General features: G+C 37.5%; 1 long non-coding RNA gene across 1 annotated transcript in view; it reads right to left on the bottom strand.

Moving 5' to 3' along the window:
* LOC121396856 overlaps window positions 1–12,242 on the bottom strand; it is a 114,861-nt gene that overhangs the window by 19,861 nt on the left and 82,758 nt on the right. The window lies entirely within an intron of this gene.

Here is a 12,242-nt window from a genome sequence, read left to right as displayed (position 1 = left end):
CAGAAGCTGGGCATGTAAGACAATATCTTCCAAGGTTGCCAAACAAGAAGAACTTTGCCTTACTTGGTATCCATGTTCTTTGTATAATTGACTGGCATGCAGGCCAATGATTGGATCACACAGAAGGACTATCCATTGGGAGAGGACGCATCGCTGCAGTCTTCAGAACCTGCCCAATAAATAACATGCCCATACTCCCCGTACCCGGAGGTGCCATGTTGGCTGCTATCAGCCTGTGTATGGCCAGCTTTAGTCCTGGAGGGAGGGGGGTATTATGCTAAATGGTTAATTGTGGAGCTTTGTGGTTGTTATTCTGACAAATAGGGGCAGATTTATCAAGGGTCGAATTTTCAAATTCATGGGAGTATTTTAAAACTCCCATGAACTCGAAATTCAACCAACTGAAAACTATTTAAAAAGTAGAATTATCAAAACTCGGGTGAATAGGATCGACCCAAAAACTTTTTTCAATTGAGTTTTTTTCTCCAAATATTTTTTGCTACTACTCCAAATTGATCCCAGGACGTCTCCCATTGACTAAAACAGTAATTCTGACGGTTTTAGGTGGCGAATAGTCAAATTCAATTATGATAAAAGAACTCTAATCGAATTTTAACAATTTCCTAGTCGAATTTGACAGTTTTGGCCTTAAAAAAATTTGAAAATTCAAATTTTCAATTTGAAACTTGATAAATCTGCCCCATAATGTACCTAAAATTCATGGATCACATTGTTTATCCATTTTAAACCTTATTTTGTACATATTCCATGTTTTCTACAGTCCATTCATATTAAATAATTGCTACAGATTTTGGGAGATTTCCCAGCCAATAGGAAGTGAGTCTGGATCAGACCTGACCTCCCAACTCTAATTGAATTTTAACAATTTCCTAGTCGAATTTGACAGTTTTGGCCTTAAAAAAATTCGAAAATTCAAATTTTTCAATTCGAAACTTGACAAATCTGCCCCATAATGTACCTAAAATTCATGGATCACATTGGTTATCCATTTTAAACATTATTTTATCACTGAGCAGATAGTCCCAAGTTGATTACTGACACCATAGTAAAATCAGGTTGGATCAGTTTTTCCTTTTGGGTGATCACGGCACAGCTTGATTGGCTAAACTGATCAATGGAGGGAACCACATGTTCGGTAAAAAAAAAATGAATAAATGATCTGAAAAATAATTGCTTTGTGGCCTGACTAACGGAGAGTAATACCTACAGAATTTGACACTTCAAGTTATAGTATTTGGACATCCATCATAGTAACTACTACTGCTGCTACTAGTCCATGTATTTTAAATATGCCTATTTCTTTTCTTTCTCCAATAGCTTCTGATTTAAATGGGTTGTTCACCTTTAAATGAACTGCTAGTATGATGTAGAGAGGGATATTCTGAGACAACTTGCAATTGGTTTTAATTTTTTATTATTTGTGGGTTTTTTTTAGCTTTTTATTCATTTTGTAATTTCAGCAGTATGGTTGCTAGGATCCAGATTCCCCTAGCAACCATGCATTGATTTAAATAAGAGACTGGAATATGAATAGGAGAGACCTGAATAGAAAAATGAGTAATAAAAAGTAGTAATAACAATACAGTTGTAGCCTTACAGAGGATTGTTTTTTTTAGATGGGGTCAGTGACCCCCATTTGAAAGCTGGAAAGAGTCAGAAGAAGAAGGCAAATAATTGAAAACTATAGAAAATAAATGAAGGCTAATTGCTTAGTTGCTTAGTATTAGCCATTCTATAACATACTGAAAGTGAACTTAAAGGTGAAGCACTTTTGTGTTAAAATGACCAAAGAAATTTGATATAGGTAGGCAGGTGTTTTATAGCTGACTTCCCGTTTCTCCTCACCTGGTGGCCCTGGTCTCTCTGTGTTTATACAGGACATGCAGGTTTATAATGTTGCCTTTGTAACAAGTCAACTTCCCAATTAGGTTGGGGTTATGTTGTTCATTTGTTGTATTTTGTGGTTTAAACAGCTGTTAAGTAGCCTGACTAACAACAACAACACTTGTGTACAGAAGGGACCCCTGAAATCCCAAACGGCACATATTTAGGGGATTAGTCTCTAATCTATGGGAGAAAGGAAGGGGAAGCTGCTATTGTAACTATTATTTGCCACAATCCCAGTGTTTTCCTTGCCCTTGTGTTAAGCCCATTGTGCTTTGCAGAATGTTGGTAGTGTACTTAATGAGTTTGTGTTCTGTTTATAATACTCAAGTGCCTCTTAATTACACGGCTGACATTCACTTTTGGCAAAATCAACTTCAGAGAAACTGCATATGGTAGGATCAGGAGAGCAGGGCATATATTGTATTTATTTCTCTTTAAATACAGGGTATAGTATGAGGGTATTGGTTATTATACCTACCAAACATTCATTGTATTTATTTGGGAAGTGCCATATTGATTCCCTTAGACAGTACAGTATGAGGGTATAGCTTATTGTGTGCCCAAAACATTCCTTCTCTGTATATTTGTATTTATACATATGGGAGGAGGAGGTGCCATATTGATTCCCTTAGACAGTACAGTATGAGGGTATAGCTTATTGTGTGCCCAGAACATTCCTTCTCTGTATATTTGTATTTATACATATGGGAGGAGGTGCCATATTGATTCCCTTAGACAGTACAGTATGAGGGTATAGCTTATTGTGTGCCCAGAACATTCCTTCTCTGTATATTTGTATTTATACATATGGGAGGAGGGAGGTGCCATATTGATTCCCTTAGACAGTACAGTATGAGGGTATAGCTTATTGTGTGCCCAGAACATTCCTTCTCTGTATATTTGTATTTATACATATGGGAGGAGGGAGGTGCCATATTGTTTCTATTTTATCTCACTATATATAAATATTAACTTAATCGTAGCTTGTACAGAGAGGAACAGTCCCCTAAGTCTGTACAGAGAGATCCCATAAAACTGGCAGCATAGGTATTCCCTGTACTAAGCACAATTCAGCAGGAACAGTCCCTAAGTTTGCTCATAGTCTGTACAGAGAGAGATACCATAAAACTATGGCAGCATAGGTATTCCCTGTACTAAGCACAATTCAGCAGGAACAGTCCCTAAGTTTGCTCATAGTCTGTACAGAGAGATCCCATAAAACTATGGCAGCATAGGTATTCCCTGTACTAAGCACAATTCAGCAGGAACAGCCTCCTAAGTTTGCTCATAGTCTGTACAGAGAGATCCCATAAAACTATGGCAGCATAGGTATTCCCTGTACTAAGCACAATTCAGCAGGAACAGTCCCCTAAGTTTGCTCATAGTCTGTACAGAGAGATCCCATAAAACTATGGCAGCATAGGTATTCCCTGTACTAAGCACAATTCAGCAGGAACAGTCCCCTAAGTTTGCTCATAGTCTGTACAGAGAGATCCCATAAAACTATGGCAGCATAGGTATTCCCTGTACTAAGCACAATTCAGCAGGAACAGTCCCTAAGTTTGCTCATAGTCTGTACAGCCATTGCTTGTGGGGCAAATATTTGGTTTATGTTAGTATGGAATATTCGGTTACAGCAACAATTTATTATTATAAACCTCTGTGATAAATGTACAAGATCTCCAAATACTTTGCCATCTTCCCTGCATATTTCTAGTTAGAAGGAGCTTCCATATTGCTTGTCCAAGCATAAGTAACTTATCATGTGCTAAAATGAGCATAAGCATTAGGCATGATAGAAAACAACATGTAACCCCTTGGTCTGATCCGACCCAAAGCCTACCTCGTTAGCCCACTGTATTAGTAGATAAGCCCAATAATGTTCTATATATATATTTATTAAATATATATATTAAATATAAGTTGTGTTGTCGTATATCAGAAGGGCCTATGATATGCTTCTCCCAAGCAGCCAGCCCCCATCTGCATTGGGTACAGGCCGTTCCCTTCCAAACTGGCAGATGTACGTGCATTTATTAATTTTGGGACTTGCCTGCTGTATATTGATGTCTCTGGTCGAGTGCACTTTTCCAGGCACTGGAAATAACTGTTAATATTCAGTCTATTCAATATATTATTCAGCTATAGCTCCTCTAACTATAGTCATCAAGGGCTGGTATCTGGTGGAGAGTGCTGATCTTGGGGGATGTTCACAACCGAGACCCAATGGTTGACCACAGAGCAATTTTCATGTTCGGCAGAAGAGGAAGCTGACAATGTTGTCCTGTTGTTAGACTACTGTATGCTACATTATGGGATGACCAATGCTAAGGAACACTGCTTAGAAACTTTCCGAAAATGAGAATGTTGCCAAAACCTGTTTTATCTGTGCCAAGAGTGTGTTAAAATGCTATTTTATTAACGTCGGCCTTTACGACCAAGGCTTCCACCACCATATTGTGTCTTTGTATATCTGGGAATGTACAGGATGTTTCTAACTGTTCAGCTCTAAATAAAAGTTGCGTCCAAAAAATTCTATATATATATTTTTGTATATGTTTATATACCACTTTATAACCGTTGTCCTTCTGTCATGCCAAATGCTTGGTTTATATTGGGTGGTTCACCTTTTAGAATGTTCTGGAGTGTCCGATTCCTAGCAACTTTGACATTGGTTTTCATTATTTATATTTTATAGTTTTTGACTCGCTCTTTTGCCTCTTTCCAGTTTTTCAAATGGGGGTCACTGACCCCAAATAAAAAACAAATATGGTACTCTGTAAGGCAGGGGTCCCCAATCTTTTTTACCTGTGAGCCACATTCAAATGCAAAAAGAGTTTGGGAGCAACACAAGCATGAAAAAGTCCCTTGGGTGCCAAATTAGGGCTGTGATTGGCTATTTGGTAGCCCCTATGTGGACTGGCAGCTTACAGGAGGCTTTACTTGGCACTATACTTCGTTTTTATGCAATTAAAACTTGCTTTCAAGCTCGGCATTCAAAAATAAGCACCTCCTTTGAGGACCCTGAGAGCAACATGTTGCTCGCGAGCTACTGGTTGGGGATCACTGCTGTAAGGCTACAAATGTATTGTTATTGCTACTTTTTATTTCTCCTCTTTCTATACGGGCCTCTCCTCTTTATAATCCTGTTTCTTATTCAAATCAATGCGTGGTTGCTAGGGTAATTAGGACCCTAGCAACCCGATTGCTGGAACTACCAACTGGAGAGGTGACCAAGAAAAAGCGAAATAACAAAAAACACAAATAATAAAAAATGAAAACCAATTACAAATTGTCTCAGAATATCACTCTCTACATCAGGGGTCCCCAACCTTTTTAACCCGTGAGCCACATTCAAATGTAAAAAGAGTTGGGGAGCAACAAAAGCATGAAAAAGTCCCTTGGGGTGCCAAATAAGGGCTATGATTGGCTATATGGTAGCCCTATGTGGACTGGCAGCCTACAAGAGGCTCTACTTGGGACTATAATTAGTTTTTATGCAATTAAAACTTCATTTGAAGCTTGAAATTCAAAAATAAGCCCCTTCTTTGAGGACCCTGAGAGCAACATGTTGCTCATGAGCTACCGGTTGTGGATCACTGCTCTACATCATACTCCAAAAGTCCATGGTGAACAACCTCTTTAAAATGGATATTCACCCAAAAACTGTTTTTACAACAGTGAAATGCAATATAATTGTAAGCAACATCACAATGTCAATGGATTTTAAAGTAGAAACACCCCCAGCAAGACAAGTAGCTAACCATGTGGCACGGGCACCTGTGTTTCTTCCATAATGGCCCAGTTTTTTTCTAGGGTGCCGCCATGTTTGATTTATTTCCCGTGTGTCTGCTGCTTAATGTGCAGTACTTTTGGTACAATGGAGGCCAAGGGGATACTTGGGAAATGGACTGAACATGGCACTGTAATGCCCCTAAATAAAAGTATAGTATATATATATTTCCTTTAAATAAAAAAAAGTCCTGAGAGCCAAGTTGGAAGAGCCCACACAATAAAATGTCAAATTTAGCAGGTGCTTTTGCATGGGGATAATGATGAGACGTCACATGCCTTCCCTTGCAAGAGTTAAAGCCAGGGCGGGGGCGATTGTAAATGATCAGAGGGGAAAAAATGAGTTAGCCAGCCATCTGTTGCACGGTGTCTGTATTCAGCTTCTGTCTTGGAACAAACGACACAAGGTGAATCCAACAAACCATTCTCAGCTCTCAGCCCCATCTGATCGGCCTCGGCAACGAGGCACTGGGGACAACCTTGTCACGTATTGTCCCAACTAGAGCTGGTTTTGTTGTGTAGAATGAAATATGTTACTGTTGCAGGAGGCGTATAGTGGTTCTGAAGTTCAGTCCTTGTTGCTGCAATTTTAAGGGAGTGGAACTGAAACATCAATGAGCCTTTAACCTAAACTTAAAATGGATTAGTGGAAATATTAAGTTAGCAGTTGTGCATAATGTATGAAGGCTACAGGGGCATCAACACAACTCTAGATAAATGCCCCATGTTTGTTATTATTTACTAGTGATGCCCGTGCTGGCCTGGAACCCCCAGGTTTATCCATGGATCACGCATTTCAAGCTGACCAATTCCTAACTCTGTAGGTTATACTTGGTGGTGGGACTAATTAGGTCAAGTGTCCTCCCCTAGAGGCTGGATTCAGTCGGGTTTGGGTTGGTCTTACAGTTATCGGACCTTTTATCCACAATGCTCAGGACCTGAGGTTTTTCCATAATTTGGATCTTCATACCTTAAGTCTACTTGAAAATCATGTAAACATGAAATAAACCCAATAGGCTGGTTTTGCTTCCAATAAGGATTAATTATATCTTAGTTGGGATCAAGTACAAACTACGGTTTTATTTTTACAGGTGTGGGACCGGTTATACAGAATGCTCTGGACTTGGGGCTTTCTGGATAATGGATATTTGTGTAATTTGGATCTTCATACCTTAAGTCTACTAGAAAACCATGTAAACATGAAATAAAGCCAATAGGCTGGTTTTGCTTCCAATAAGGATTAATTATATCTTAGTTGGGATCAAGTACAAGCGACTGTTTTATTATTACACAGAAAAAGGAAATCATTTTTAAAAAATTTGGATAAAATGGAGTCTATTGGAGACGACCATGCTGTAATTTGGAGCTTTCTGGATAACGGGGTTCCCGATAACGGATCCCATACCTGTATTATTTATTTATCTTCATGAGCTTGTTGATTGTGGAAGTAGAGGGAACACCAACAATGGTGGCAGCTATCATGCCATGTTACTGTTATTTTACTGGAGGTTATTGCTAATAAAAGACTTTACTCCTAAAGTCTCCTAAAGCTGTTAAACTACCCCACTCCAAAGCATCATTTTGCCCCTTTATAGATTCAAAGTAAAAACCAAGGCTTAAGTACAGAGTTCAGCTGTGCATAAAAAAGGGTATTAATGGGCTGGAGAAAAAAAAGTATAAGTGCTACTAATTAAAATAACGGCAACAAATATCAAAATGTGCGTTTGTTTTCTCCGGAGAAGAGCACAGATGTGAATAGTTTCTTTATAGACAAGATTTTTTTGTAGAAAAGACACATTTTCAGATGCAAGCATTTTCCCCTAAAGCAATGAAATGATTCTATACTATATGAGGCTATGGGATGCTCTACCTGGTGATGTTTTGATGGCAGCTTCCCTGTTGCTTTGGCACTGTATAGAGAGGAGCTACTGGAGCAGATTCACTACTTGCACTCGGCAGACAAATCACAGCTACAAAGTTGCAGGGCAGCAACTCTCAGCCCCCATCCGTCTTCACAGGGGCAAATGTTAGCATGTGTGTCTACCATTCACCTAAGCCGCTTTTATTAATTTGTAATCCTCTCAAACCATGGGGTAACCAGATTGTTCCGGATTAACAAGATCATTTGTTACAACCATAATTATCAACTGGCAGGGGAAAGATTCTCCCTACAGACAGAAAGTAGGTCCGTCCATATTTCTGTCTTTCAGTTTGATCTCTGTATCCATAGATGTAATTCTACGTCTTTGTCTCTCTCCTTTACTTCTCAACATATCTAGGGTTTCTTACAGGCAAGTGCTGGAGTTTTCCCTGGGGTCTTGGTAACGGTGACTTGGTAATACTACGAGTTGACATACAGTATAATTACATTACAACTACTTTATTAGTGTTTATCAACCTGAGACCATTGGGCTGCAGATCAAAGAACCTATGAGCAAGTGCCCCAATAGGCATGAAATGCGTTATGCCCCCCTTTTTTCATGTCCTAATAAGGGACGCACCTTATTCAAGATTTGGTTCAGGATTCAGCCAGGATTTTGTCTTTTTCAGCTGGATTCGGAATCCTTGTGTCTGGCCGAACCATATCCGAATCCTAATTTCCATACACAAATTAGGGACGGGATGAGAAACCATGTGACTTTTTTTTATCAAAAACAATGACTTTAAAATTTTTTTCCACTTTTTCCCCCTTCCTGCCTCTAATTTTCATATGAATTATTATTCGGATTTGGTTCAGTATTCTGCCGAATCTTTCATGAAGGATTCAGGGATTCCTAAATAGTGGAGTCACCCCAATTTACAATTCTTAGATGATCAAAGAGCCCCTGCAAAACGAATTAATACCTCGGTTGCTGTAAAGTATGACCTGGCCAAACACAAAAATGCCACCCAAAAGATTTATTATAAGAATAACACTGCCTGGCATCCAACTGGCAAAAACGATAGGCTCATTGATGACTCAACGGGGCTTGTGTACTAGGTCATTGGCTGATTTGGCAATGCACAAGCCTGTTCTTCATGCCCTATACATAGATAGATGTATCCTATGGTATTGTATGTTTGTATCCCCTTTAAAGAAAAAAAAAAAAGCAGGTCTGTCGATGCAAACGTATCCCAGAGTGCCATATGCCCGCAGGAGACTCTTTTGTTACTGTATGCTGACTGCCATTGTGTATAAGAAACCAAGTCACAAATAATGAATGAGTGTATAGCCCAGCTTCTGTGCAAACTCCCTTCCGTCAAAAGAGCGAGGGGGAATTTGCCTTGAATTTATTTATTATTTGGATGTTTTTGCTAAATTAGCCCCCGGTGCCCCCGTAATATTTCTCCTGTATGTCCAACTGAAAGTTCCGTCATTATCTGGATAATCTGACGGCTCGTTTAAGATTTATTACTGTACTAGAAGCAATGAATTCCTAATGGAACCACAAATAATTTTATTACAAAAATAAAAAGCTGAGAAATATACTTTTTTTTATAGTAGATGCAAATTAATACTAGTTGCATTTATGAGGGGATATCCGTAGTCACCTAGGAAAATTATATTTTTATTTGAATAAAATGATTGTTATGATATTAACGATGATGTGCCGCGGAAGGAGGGGGAGATCATAAATCTGCTCGTTCAGATATATTGAAATGGTCATTTAATTAAAAATGTGTTTTGTTAAGATTTATTCTCATCTTAATCAATAGCACATTACTGGGTAAGTGTGAATCTTGATGTTTAAATAGAACCTCTGAGTTCCGTTAAAGATAAAGATTTGATTCTTACGCAGTCGCATTCGCCATTGGTTTCCCAATGCAGGTATAGGACCTGTTATCCAGAATGCTCAGGACCTGGGGTTTTCCGCATAATGGATCTTTCTGTAATTTGTATCTTCATACCTTAAGTCTACTCGAAAATCATATAAACATTAAATAAAGCCAATAGGCTGATTTTACTTCCAATAAGGATTAATTATGTCTTAGTTGGGATCAAGTACAAGCGACTGTTTTATTATTATACAGAAAAAGGAAATCATTTTTAAAAATGTGGATTATTTTATTATAATGGAGTCTATGGGAGACAGCCTTTCTGTAATTCTGGATAACGGGTTTCCAGATAATGGATCCCATACCTGTATCAGATTTATCTGTTGCAAAAAAGTTAGATCTGCAACTGGCACTATTGTGTTTTGTTTTTCCCTTTTTTTTGGAGAAATTTATCAGGTCAACGGTGTAAATGTATGAAAAAAAATGTTGGCTATTGTCATGTTCAAATAGAAATATAATGGACAGATATATAGAAACCTACATTTAGGGGGATTATTTACTAAAACTCAAAAGAAAACCTCATTTTTTTATTAAAACAAAGTCAACCTAACTTCCATCCATGTTAACTGAAGCAATAATTCTTCTTGAAAAAGTTGTTGCAAAAAAACATTGCAAAAAAATCATGTGCCAATTTGAATTGGACAAATTTTTGGAATTGACGATCCAAAAACTCAACTTTAGCAAATTGTCACAGCAAATTTATCAGATTATTGGACCAAGATGTTGACTTCTCGTCGACAGGTTTGAGATGGAGTATTTTTGGATTTTTAGCAGCTTTGGGGTATGATAAATCTCTAAAAATTCTAGTTTTATTTTCCTCTGAAAATACGAGTTTTCCCCTTTAAAAATTTCACCAAAACAATTTGAGGTTTAATAAATACGCTCCTGAATTTTATATGTTGCCTAAAATACCCTACTTTTCATTGCTTTTACTTGTACATTAAATTTATATTGAATATCTAAAATAATAAAAAGTATTATATACAGGTATGGGATCCGTTATCCGGAAACCCGTTATCTGAATTGTGGAAAGGTTGTCTCCCATAGACTTCATTATAATCAAACAATTCACATTTTTAAAACTGATTTCCCTTTTCTCTGTAATAATAAAACAGTAGCTTGTACTTGATCCCAACTAAGATATAATTAATCCTTATTGGAAGCAAAACCAGCCTATTGGGTTTATTTAATGTTTATATCATTTTCTAGTAGAATTAAGGTATGAAGATCCAAATTACAGAAAGATCTGTTATCCAGAAAACTCCAGGTCCCGAGCATTCTGGATAATAGGTTCCATACCTGTAATAATAAAACAGTCCTTTGTACTTGATCCCAACTATGATATAATTAATCCTTATTGGAAGCAAAACAAGTCTATTGGGTTTATTTAATATTTACATGATTTTCTAGTAGAATTAAGGTATGAAGATCCAAATTACAGAAAGATCTGTTATCCAGAAAACTCCAGGTCCCGAGCATTCTGGATAATAGGTCCCATACCTGTAATAATAAAAGTCGCTTGTACTTGATCCCAACTAAGATATAATTAATCCTAATTGGAGGCAAAAATAGCCTATTGGGTTTATTTAATGTTTATATGATTTTCTAGTAGACTTAAGGTATGAAGATCCAAATTACAGAAAGATCTGTTATCCGGAAAACCCCCAGGTCCCAAGCATTCTGGAAAACAGGTCCCATACCTGTCATGTTGTGTACTTTCCTTAGGTGATAATATAAATGTTATTTAAACCAGCCATTTAATTCACAAAAATGTTTTTGATAAAACTTCACAGAAACTATAATTTGTACTGAAATGGAGGTTCCTTTTCCAAATACATGTATTTCATATATTAAATTATAGTAAAAATAAATCAAATCTGGAGGTTCCTTGTCCAAATACATGTATTTTATATATTAAATTATAGTAAAAATAAATCAAATCTGGAGGTTCTTCGTCCAAATACATGTATTTTGTGCAGACTGTATAACTGGAGAGTAAAATAAAAAATACGTAAATGACTAAATTCTTAGGGAAAATGAGTCATAATAAATGATATATTTGCCTCTATGTCTGTCTGTATTTTTCTATCTTTATTCTCTTCTCAATATTATTTACATCCATTCAATTTTTACTAAATAATGAGATATTTAATAGAAATCCTGATAATATCTGTCACTGCACAAATTTATTTAATTTTTTTTAAAATAGTTAATAGAGTTATATTTTTTTTGTGGGGGGGGGGAAGAATTAATAAACAAGAGGATGACCAAGTACTTCTGATTATAATCTCGACTAGAAGAATAAAAAAAGGGAGAATGAGCCATGAAGTGTGTCTGGATGATCTCTGGTGAGGAAAACAAGACAGGAATTAAGCTGACAACTGAATGGGATGCAGCACAATGCGCAGCTTTGTAGTCTTTGTCCAGGGAACAAAAGAAATGAATTTTAACGAAAAAGTTCTATTTGCATAGGGACAATGGTCGGACGCTGCTGTCCCCCCTTTAGGCCATTGTGTGAAGTGAAAGGGGGACACGTGTATGGGTATGTTGTAGCATTTGGGGGAAGCCTCACAGAGCGTCCTTTCAGCACCCTGGACAAGGTTCAGCATTTGGAGGAGGCCAGTAGGGTATTATTATGCTAAGAGGCACACTGATGGCAATCAGAGGTCACCTGACGCCTGCCTCCTAAGTCCACCCTCTCCCTGCTCATCTCTAAAACACTAATC

Source organism: Xenopus laevis, chromosome 8L (genome assembly GCF_017654675.1).
Source record: "Xenopus laevis strain J_2021 chromosome 8L, Xenopus_laevis_v10.1, whole genome shotgun sequence".
NCBI classification, from domain to species: Eukaryota; Metazoa; Chordata; class Amphibia; order Anura; family Pipidae; genus Xenopus; species Xenopus laevis.
The sequence above is the reverse complement of the archived record's forward strand: the minus strand, read 5'-3'. Positions and strand labels throughout refer to the sequence as shown.